This window comes from Silene latifolia, chromosome 9 (genome assembly GCF_048544455.1).
Source record: "Silene latifolia isolate original U9 population chromosome 9, ASM4854445v1, whole genome shotgun sequence".
Classification (NCBI taxonomy): domain Eukaryota; kingdom Viridiplantae; phylum Streptophyta; class Magnoliopsida; order Caryophyllales; family Caryophyllaceae; genus Silene; species Silene latifolia.
This window is the reverse complement of record NC_133534.1, coordinates 199,498,143-199,510,351: the sequence shown is the minus strand read 5'-3', so window position 1 is coordinate 199,510,351 and position 12,209 is coordinate 199,498,143. Positions and strand designations below refer to the sequence as shown.

Sequence of the window (12,209 nt, the reverse complement as noted above, 5' to 3'; positions counted from 1 at the left end):
AAGTATCTAGAATATAAATACCATTGATTGAAATAGCTTGACTATATGCAATCTCATTAAGGGAAAAAATACAACACTTGTCTTTAATTATAAAGGAAAACCCTTCTGTGTCTAACACAGATACGGATATTATATTTCTAGATAGCGTTGGTAAAAAATAAAAATTATTAAGATGTAATTCCAACCCCGAAGCTAAACTAAGTACATAAGTTCCTACTGAGATGGCAGCTACTTTCGACCCGTTTCCCATTCGGAGATCGACATCACCCTTGTTTAGCTTTCTTATGCTTTTTAGGCCCTGCAAATGATTACACAAGTGAGAACCCTAACCAGTATCTAATACCCAAGTTGTATTTGAAGCATAATTTATGTCTATCATAAAAGATTCAGTTGAGAAATTACATGTCGGCTTCACAATGCCAGCTTTTATGTCATCCAGGTACTTTGTACAATTACGTCTCCAATGTCCCTTGTTATTACAATAATTACAAGTATCTTTAAGAGGATTACCCTTTATAGGTTTTGGCTTGGTAGAGCAATTCGCAAGTGCTTTACCTTTGCCCTCCACCTGTATGGGCTTCTTACTTGCATTCCTCTTAAACTACTTCTTCCCCTTCACGTTAATCGAAGCACATCTTTCCTCGCACTCCCACTCAATCCCATGTCCTTCTCTGCTTGCACAAGCAGAGCATGGAGCTCATGTAAACTCTTTTTCATTTTCGTCATATTGTAATTTACCCTAAATTGGGTAAATCCCTTGACCTGCGAGAGAGAGTGGAGCACTCGGTCCACCACAAGTTCGTTGGGGATCTTGCATCCTAACCCCTCTAAAGTTTCCATGTACTCAATCATTTTAAGTAAGTGTGAACTTACAGGTTCACCATCTTTGAGGTTAGCCTCAAAGAAACGAACTGCGGTGTCATATTGAATTATTCTCGGGGCTTGAGAAAACATAGTAGAAAGCCTCAAGAATAATTCATGTGCATCGCGAAACTTGACACATTGCCTTTGTAAAGCAGGATCCATTGAAAAAATCAAAACATTTTTTATTGCAGCGGATTCCTTTTGATAATTTGAAAAAGCCTCCCTTACATCGGCAGTGGCCCTAGTACTAGGCAAAGGGAGAGAGGGATCGATAAGGTAGCATAATTTGCCATCACCTGCGGCAGCTAATCGAAGTTGTTCCTCCCAATCTTTAAAATTACTAACGTCGGCTTTTAAAACATATTTGTCCATAAAAGAACATAGCCATGAATCTCTAGCTATGGTGACGGTTTCACTAGTAGAAGTCATCGTGATTACTACAAAGGAAATAAAGGAAAGATTAACATTTATCGTCTAGAAATATTTAACTTGTGAAACTATTTAACAAGTTCCCATTTATATAATGATCTCCCACTGAATTATATAAATGATTCCAAGATCCAATTTTATATAAACACGGGCACGGTGGACCGATTTAACCCACATTTATATAAATTTGGTGAGTCAACAACTTTGACTGATTCTACTACTAGAACTCTTGGTTGACGGATTTTCTTAAAATCTATCTTTTAGCCCCAGAATAAATATGGGCACGGTGGACCGATTCAACCCATATTTATCCCGTTGAGTCAAACCAATTTTCACGCGTAATAACTTTTATTACCCTACTTACCCAACGTAAAAAGAGTGTACCTCGGTGATCCGAACCTACCTCTAATGAAGAAGGGATTCATAGGTGCTACTATTTGGTAAGGCTTAATCTCAATTTTAAACAAATGTGAGAGATCTTATCAATTTAATTGTCTATAACTTGTAAGTGAACTAAATTGGTGAATGCTAGACAATTAAATCGATAACAACAAAAATAAAACATGTAGTGACGATTTGGCATGAATGCATAAATGAATTAAAACAAAGAAGTCCTAATATGGCCACCTAGTTAATCTAATTAACTAAAATTATTACACTTCAGAAACCAACTCCTTGGTCCCTTGCGTCTTCATAAATTGGCCTCCTTCTTTAGGATTTCGGAACGCCTTTCCGAAAACACCGTCTTCATGAAAACTTCGTCTTTAGATGCTTCATCTCATTACTAATAATTAAATTAAATAACAATACCCTATTATACAATTTGTAGTAAAATTAAAATAAAAACTATTAGTTAATTACAAAACAAATCGATATTCCCTTACATTACGGGAAATACCAACTTCTACCTATGGCCATATTAGGAAAAATTACATTATTATAATGCAAAAAAAAAAAACATTCATCCAAATGAATAATAAAATGCATTATGGAAAATGACATGCCAAATCGTCTAACTTACCAACAACGATCATTTGAGCTCGCTTTGACGGAATTTTTACCAATAAAAATTCATAATCAATTCTTAAAATAATTTTAAGACATACTCATCATACTAATCTGGTCATATATCAAAATAATTATTCTCAATAATTATCTTGAACTTATATGGAAATTAAAACACAATTATGACAAAAATGATATAATAATTCACAATTATCATACAAAAATTCCATTTAATTTAAAAATTTATGGAAAACTAAATTTCAAAGCCATGAACATTCTGGTATTACACCAAAAATGCCATGCAAGTGAAAATTTTTGTTTTTAAAATTTATTTAAAACGATTTCACAATTTAATCGGTAAAGCGACAATTTTTACGATTTAATTCTAAATCAAACCATAAAAATTGAAATGACTTAAAATAAAATTTTGTACATTTTGGAACAATTTCCAGGAGCTAAAAATTCAAAAATTTCGAGCCCTAAAATTAAATCAATATTTATTTGCAAAATAACCATTATTTACCAATTTTTATCAAATAAAAATCAATAAACTACCTAAATTAATCACATTAATTTAAAGTTTCTTTTTTTCTCATAAATAGAACATGCATGTGGTTATTTCTAAATAAATATGCATAAAATTAACATGCAATCAATTTTAATTAACTCTTAATTAATTTTAATGCATTTTTACTCAATTTTATGCCATTCTAAGTTATAAAAAGTGGAAAATTTTAACAAAAATCAAATTTTCGTCCCATATCATCCTAAGACCAGATTATTTACATGCAAGACCATATTATGTGATAAAACTAATTTTAGTAACATAATATCAATTTTATTAATTTATCTCACAAATTACTAAAATCGTCTTAAGACAACATGCATGTATTTAACAATGCTCTGATACCACTTGTTAGTCATTTAGACCATTTTATACTCATCTTATGAAATCAAAATTACTAATTAATTTGATGTAATGGTCTAAATCTACATGCATGCATGCAAATAAAAAAAAAACAAAAATGGTGTAAAAACCATTTAAGAGAAATTTCCCTACATTGATGATGGAAATATAAAGGGAACAACTCAAGGACTCCTTCCTTGATGTTGTTCTTGAGCTAATAGATGGTGGAAGATCCTCCAAAAACCAAATTACCAACTTAGGTAATCTCCTTTGGATGCACCCAAGATTAAACCCAAAAAATCCCAATAATTACTAACTAGATAATTAGTAGGATAACCTTGTATACTATGTAATATTATTAAACTAATAATATTAGTTTATGGATTACTTAATTATTAGGTAATCATGAGACCATTTTATCAACATATATTGTGTCAATACTACCCCATTTAGCTAATTTTACAACCTCTTGTAAATTAAAATAGCTAATTATCTTTACCTCAAAACTTATACATATATCGTATAAATTTAATTAATTAACAATTAATTAATAAATTCTAATTTATATTTGTTAATTAATTATCACATAATTAAATAATAAATCCTCTTGGCCCGAGTTCATAACCCGTCATCAAATAATACATTCACACGACTTATTAAAAGTCAATTAATACAAGGAATTAATTATATCGTATCTCATACAAATAATTAATTTATCCAATTTGGGCATCATGCTATAGGTGTGACCTAAAGGGATCAGCTGATCACCGCCGTCACACGACAGTAATGTCAAACTCTAGTCAGCCAATTATTACCGATTAACGATGACCAACTGACAAATAAATATTATAAATCCCTGATATTCCTTTTACAAGATTTATTATGTAAACGCACTCATTGTGGAGGACACTACTCCAACTCCCCTTCACGTTAATCGCAAGCAGAGAATGGAGCTCATGTAAACTCTTTTTCATGTTCGTCATATTGTAATTTACCCTAAATTGGGTAAATCCCTTGACGTGCGAGAGAGAGTGGAGCACTCGGTCCACCACAAGTTCGTCGGGGATCTTGCATCCCAACCCCTCTAAAGTTTCCACGTACTCAATCATTTTTAGTACGTGTGAACTTACAGGTTGACTATCTTTGAGGTTAGCCTCAAAGAAACGAACTGCGGTGTCATATTGAATTATTCTCGGGGCTTGAGAAAACATAGTAGAAAGCCTCGAGAATACTTCATGTGCATCGCGAAACTTGACACATTGCCTTTGTAAAGCAGGATCCATTGAAAAAATCAAAACATTTTTTATTGCAGCGGATTCCTTTTGAAAATTTGAAAAAGCCTCCCTTACATCGGCAGTGGCCCTAGTACTAGGCGAAGGGGGAGAGGGATCGACAAGGTAGCGTAATTTGCCATCTCCTGCGACAGCTAATCGAAGTTGTTCCTCCCAATCTTTATAATTACTACCGTCGGCTTTTAAAACATATTTTTCCATAAAAGAACGTAGCCATGAATCTCTAGATATGGTGACGGTTTCACTAGTAGAAGTCATCGTGATTACTACAAAGTAAATAAAGGAAAGATTAACATTTATTGTCTAGAAATATTTAACTTGTGAAACTATTTAACAAGTTCCCATTTATAAAATGATCTCCCACTGAATTATATAAATGATTCCAAGATCCAATTTTATATAAACACGGGCACGGTGGACCGATTAAACCCACATTTATATAAATTTGGTGAGTCAACAACTTTGACTGATTCTACTACTAGAACTCTTTGTTGACGGATTTTCTTAAAATCTATCTTTTAGCCCCAGAATAAATATGGGCACGGTGGACCGATTCAACCCATATTTATCCCGTTGAGTCCAACCAATTTTCACGCGTAATAACTTTTATTACCCTGCTTACCCAACGTAAAAAGAGTGTACCTCGGTGATCCGAACCTACCTCTAATGAAGAAGGGATTCATAGGTGCTATTATTTGGTAAGGCTTAATCTCAATTTAAAACAAATGTGAGAGATCTTATCAATTTAATTGTCTATCACTTTTAAGTGAATTAAATTGGTGAATGCTAGACAATTAAATCGATAACAACAAAAATAAAACTTGTAGTGACGATTTGGCATGAATGCATAAATGAATTAAAACAAACAAGTCCTAATATGGCCACCTAGTTAATCTAATTCACTAAAATTATTACACTTCGGAAACCAACTCCTTGGTCCCTTGAGTCTTCATAAATTGACCTCATTCTTTAGGATTTCGGAACGCCTTTCCGAAAACACCGTCTTCGTGAAAACTCCGTCTTTAGATGCTTCATCTAATTACTAATAATTAAATTACATAACAATACCCTATTATACAATTTGTAATAAAATTAAAATAAAAAACATTAATTAATTACAAATTAGGCGATACGAAATCGCAATTAATTACAAAACTAGTCGATATTCCCTTACATTACGGGAAATACCAACTTCTACCTATGGCCATATTAGGAAAAATTACATTATTATAATGCAAAAAAAAAAAATATTCATCCAAATGAATAATAAAATGCATTATAAAAAATGACATGCCAAATCGTCTAACTTACCAACAACGATCATTTGAGCTTGCTTTGACGGATTTTTACCGATAAAAATTCATAATCAATTCTTAAAAAAATTTTAAGACATACTCATCATACTAATCTGGTCATATATCAAAATAATTATTCTCAACAATTAGCTTGAATTTATATGGGAATTAAAACACAATTATGACAAAAATGATATAATAATTCACAATTATCATACAAAAAATCCATTTAATTTAAAACTTTATGGAAAAATAAATTTCAAAGCCATGAACATTCTGGTCTTACACCAAAAATGCCATCAAGTGAAAATTTTTGTTTTTAAAATTTATTTAAAACGATTTCACAATTTAATCGGTAAAGCAACAATTTTTACGATTTAATTCTAAATCAAACCATAAAAATTGAAATGACCTAAAATAAAATTTTGTACATTTTGGAACAATTTCCAGGAGCTAAAAATTCAAAAATTTCGAGCCCTAAAATTAAATCAATATTTATTTGCAAAATAACCATTATTTACCAATTTTTATCAAATAAAAATCAATAAACTACCTAAATTAATCACATTAATTTAAAGTTTCTTTTTTTCTCATAAATAGAACATGCATGTGGTTATTTCTAAATAAATATGCATAAAATTAACATGCAATCAATTTTAATTAACTCTTAATTAATTTTAATGCATTTTTACTCAATTTTATGCCATTTCAAGTTATAAAAAGTGTAAAAATTTAACAAAAATCAAATTTTCGTCACATATCATCCTAAGACCAGATTATTTACATGCAAGACCATATTATGTGATAAAACTAATTTTAGTAACATAATATCAATTTTATTAATTTATCTCATAAATTACTAAAATCGTCTTAAGACAACATGCATGTATTTAACAATGCTCTGATACCACTTGTTAGTCATTTAGACCATTTTATACTCATCTTATGAAATCAAAATTACTAATTAATTTGATGTAATGGTCTAAATCTACATGCATGCAAATAAAAATAACAAAAAATGGTGTAAAAACCATTTAAGAGAAATTTCCTTACATTGATGATGGAAGTATAAAGGGCACAACTCAAGGACTCCTTCCTTAATGTTGTTCTTGAGATAATAGATGGTGGATGATCCTCCAAAAACCAAATTACCAACTTAGGTAATCTCCTTTGGATACACCCAAGATTAAACCCAAAAATCCTAATAATTACTAACTAGATAATTAGTAGGATAACCTTGTATACTATGTAATATTATTACACTAATAATATTAGTTTATGTATATTATAGTTTTGTGAATTATTTTTGATGATGATCAACAAATTGATCAAGTTTTTGATGAGAAAATATGAAGAAAATAAGGTTTTTTTTTTCTTTCTCTTTTTCTCTTCAATATGGCACGACCAAGGGTCTATTTTGAGGTTTTTTTGGTCTCCAAAATCATCATCTAATGAGTGTAAATAGTGGGGTATTTATAGAGAACAAAATGTAAAGAAATGAGTTAAACATTTTCTATTGGGTTATGCCACATGTAATAACACTTATCTTATACAAGTGTCAAACCACATGTAATATTTTGGTCCATTTTGATTTCCGACATTTGTCCCACAAATGCTTATAAGTCTTATATTTAATTATCTTACATAATTAAATATTAATTTAATTATTTAACAGGTAAATAATACAAATTAACCACTAATGATTACTTAACTATTAAGTAATCATGAGACCATTTTATCAACATATATTGTGTCAATACTACCCCATTTAGCTAATTTTACAACCTCTTGTAAATTAAAATAGCTAATTATCTTTACCTCAAAACTTATACATATATCGTATAAATTTAATTAATTAACAATTAATTAATAAATAAATTCTAATTTATATTTATTAATTAATTATCACATAATTAAAAAATAAATCCACTTGGCCCGAGTTCATAACCCGTCATCAAATAATACATTCACACAACTTATTAAAAGTCAATTAATACAAGGAATTAATTATATCGTATCTCATACAAATAATTAATTTATCCAATTTGGGCATCATCCTATAGGTGTGACCTAAAGGGATCACCGATCACCGCCACACACGACAAGAATGTCAAACTCTAGTCGACCAATCATTACCGATTAACGATGACCAGCTGACAAATAAATAATATAAATCCCTGATATTCCTTTTACAAGATTGATTATGTAAACGCACTCATTGTGGAGGACACTACTCCAACACCTGCATCATCAGCCTCTCTGGGAAGATGCATATCATGAATTCCAAGCCTGGAATGCGCACCGATCGGGTAGGATCCAAGGACGATACTCGATGGCAACATATTTGAGATGCCACCATGGTACGATCCATCTAATCAAGGGACCATCCTCGCTCTTCAGCTTATTCTCCCAGTAGTTGCAGACTCGAGTAAAATCCACCATGTAAAGTCTAGTCCTCATTGCAATTGAGCGAGTATGATAAGCATGAACATTAACTGGGGGCTCGATCAATCGTAAGCGCTCCATAAGCCAAACCTACCAAAAGCAGGTATTAGTATTCGAAAAAAAAACGAAAACGAAAACGAAAAAAAAAGTTGTGTTCTTTTACCTGCAAAATGATGGGACTTCCCAAATAAGGAAGGTCGCGGTTGGCTTTCCTGTTATCTAACCCCAACAGGATCTCTTATAAACACAGGCAAGCAGGGCTCCTGCGCAACTTCATCTGCTCAACTAGGCTCATATAACGAGGGTCACCTCTCATATCCTCATCAACATGCCCTTGAAGGACATAAACATACAATAGGCAAAACCCGAATGCCCTTCGCCTCGCAACATAGGAGATAGTAGGATCTGCCCTACTTATTAATCGATCAATGAAATCAAGCATTCAGACTCCTTTTGAGGTCACAAGACGGTCAACCTCAGCTCTTGTCAATCCAAGCAAATCCCCAAATTTGTTTTTATACCCTTGAGAAGTAGAGGGTATAGCAGGTAAATATTCCGGGGCCCAACCACCAATTACAGCAATTTCTTCAGGGAATGGGCAGATATCGCCTCCAGGAAAGGAAAATACGTGATAATTCGAGTCCCCTATACTTAAGACAAGCATCCAATAACGGTTTAACAACTTTAATTAGCTTCAAGCTAAAAATTTATCCAAAGTTGTAGGCACCCATATAATGTTTCTCCACATTTGAGAACTCGTTTGTCCATTCTTTGAGACGAATTTTTAAAGTATTCATGATATATGATTAATTAGAGAGAGTTATGTAATAAGACGGAGAAAGACGGAAGAATTATGTGAATAAAACCTCTATCGACGTCTATATTTATACTAAAAGCCGTTTTCTAAAATCTGTTAGGACGGACACACTTAGAAAAGCGCGCAGCACATGCTGCGCCGCTTCAAAGAGACGCAGCTCCTGCTACGATCTTCCTCAACTGTGTTTCTATGATTTTCCGCATTGGATATTTCCTAATTCCTTAAAGCATAATTTCCTATTCGCATGGGTTATTATTTTTGGTATTTGATGTGACCATAATTAGTGCACATTTAGTCCCCGAATTAGCCTCGTTTCCATGCTTTTTAGTGCATATTTGGGTCATTTACTATCTTTAGTTCTTTGTTTTGCATATTCTTTGAGATTTTGATCCCTTGGTAGGAAAGGAGTAAGAATCTTGCATTTTCGAGGCAAAATAAGGCTAAATTGATCGAATCCAATGACCAAGCATCAAGGAGAGACAAGATTAGAAGGCCTTTGTACATATTATAGTAGAAGAGCAATGTTGAGAAAAGATCCTTGAGTCCCCAAGGAAATCCCCAAGGAATTTATGAAGAAAAGGGAAGAAAAGAAGAAGATTTGTTGCTGACTGACAATCCGAGCGGATTGTCACCAATCCGTCCGTCCCGCAGCAGCACAATCCGAGCGGCTTTGCCACAATCCGCTCGGATTCCACCTCTTCAATCCGCCCGGATTCAACTGAATCCGCTCGGATTCCAACGCCAGAATCCGCCCGTCCCGACCCTATTCCGCCCGGATTCCAGCACAGCACGATTTCCCTTTCTCCAAGCTACGAAAAAAGAAGCCCTTCTCTCAGAAAATACCGGAGTCTCCTTGCTCAACTTAAAAAGTGTAATTACTAGTTTAGCCCTTAGTTAACCCTAATGCATCCTCCCTAATTTTCACTATAAATACCCCATTAGTCTAATTAGAGGAGCATGTTCTTCTTATCAATAATTAGAGTAGTTAATATCAATCAAATCTCTCTTCAATATTGTAATCAAGTATTAATCAAGTTTTAATCCAAGTTTTAGTTCTTTAATCTCTCTCTTGTTCATCCTTTATTTTGGGTAATTGAAGATTATTTGGGTATTATTGGGGGATTGACAACCTCTCAATCAATCATCAAGTACTTCTATTATCTTTGCTTTATTATTGGAATCATTAGTAGGTATAATCTCTTAATCCCTTTTTAATTATTGTTAATTACTTTCATTTATTCATCATGTTTCATTTTGTTGGTATGATTGACAACCTTGCTAGCATGATTAACATGATAATGAGTGAGTAGTTTCTTAGCTAGGGTTAAATGGGTGATTAGGGGAAACCAACATGGGGAATGATTCATGCTTAAATTAATATGCTTTCATGGTTTATTTGCTTGCTTGTTTTGATCTCAACTCATGCACATGTTATGTTTGATGAAATGCTAAGCCTATGAATCCTTGCATTTACCACAATCACCTATCTTTTCAATGAGACTTGTAAGACATAACCCAACTCGAGTCTCATTAGACCATGCATGTTGTTGAGTAGGGAAGATTAAGTCGACTTGTAGGTGTTTTACAATCTAATCGATTCGGCTCCGGGACCCAAACTTTCCTAGGATTGTAAGATATAACCCAACTCAATCCATCACAACAATAATTGCTTGCTTATAATTTGAGAACATGTTTGTATGATCATATCCCATGATTCCCCTATGATCCCATGACATCCTAGTGCTTTTAATCAATTGTTTACACCCCTTTAGTTCATCTTGCTTGTTTATTTTTATTGCTATTTTAGTTTAGTAACCTTCTACATCAACCCAAATTGTGACACCCCTTAGACACCACTAGTTGCAATAGAAATCTCATTTCAACTCCCGTCCCTTGGGATCCGACCTTTACTTGCCTCTTTACTAATTGTAGAGTTGTTTTTGAAGTTATAAATTGTGTTTTGATTCGACCGTGACCAACGACCACATCTTTAATTGTGAACACGAACGGACTCCGATCAAAAATGGCGCCGTTGCCGGGGACGGTGTTTGTTTGATTTAGATTTCTTTTTATTGTTATTAGTTGTGTCTTTCCTTGCCTTGGGGAAGTAAAACTCCTCAAGGTTTGTTCTAATTGTTTTCGAGTTGTTTGATATTTTGCATGTCTAAAAGGTCACAAGGCGACTTGCTACCTTTTGACCGTGAAATCGAAAGAACCTTGACGAACAATAGGAGACTTGTTAGGAGGAATTTGAGAGGTGTTAGTGAAGTTGTTCAACCCACTAGTGAGTTTGTCAATCCTTTCGCAATAGAAGTTGAGGAGAACCCATTACATAATACCCCACAAAATCCACCTACAATGCCTAAATTCTCGTCACACTCCGTACCCACCGAGGAGAACCTACCCAATGGTACTCCTACACCACAACATCTTACCGGAAATTTCATTGCCAAATCCGCTTTTATCCAATTAGTCGAAAGAAGCCAATTTGGGGGGATGCCTAGTGAAGACCCTCACTCTCATATGGAGGCTTTTTGTGACTACTGTGATGCGATCTCACAAACCGGTGTAACTCAAGACCAAATTAGATGGGTCTTATTTCCGTTTTCTCTAATTGGCACCGCCAAACAATGGTTGAAAGGCCTTGATAAGGCTACTCTCGGAATAGACTCTTGGAAGAAGTTGGCTCTAGCTTTCTACAAAAAATTCTACCCACCGGAAAAGACTAACATGCTAAGAGCTCAAATTACGGGTTTTAAGCAAAGGGATGAAGAATCTTTGTATGAAGCTTGGGAGCGTTTAAAAGGAATTTGTCGCTCATGTCCACATCATGGACTTAGCGAATGGTTCTTGGTTCAACAATTTTGGAATGGTCTTTATGAAGACTCAAGAAATATCCTTAATATGGAATCGAATGGGATGTTCACCGAGGTTGATGACAACCAAACTTGGAGCAAAATTGAAGAGATGGCAATCCACAATTCACAATATAGTAGGCCTCGCAAGGCTACTAGAGGAGGAAAGCACGAAGTGGACGCCGTTACTCAATTAGGTGCCCAACTAAGCTCCCATATCGATACTATCAACTTGAAGTTCGAAAAAGCAATGGCTAGACTTGAAGAAGTCTCAAAATCACCAAAGCATCATGTCAATGC

At 33.8% G+C, this 12,209-nt stretch overlaps 1 non-coding gene across 1 annotated transcript; it reads right to left on the bottom strand.

Moving 5' to 3' along the window:
- Nucleotides 1-11,784: 11,784 nt before the first annotated feature.
- On the bottom strand, nt 11,785-11,891 carry LOC141602852 (small nucleolar RNA R71). Its single transcript, XR_012524759.1, has one exon. It is a non-coding gene; the product is annotated as a small nucleolar RNA R71 (small nucleolar RNA).
- Nucleotides 11,892-12,209: the final 318 nt, after the last annotated feature.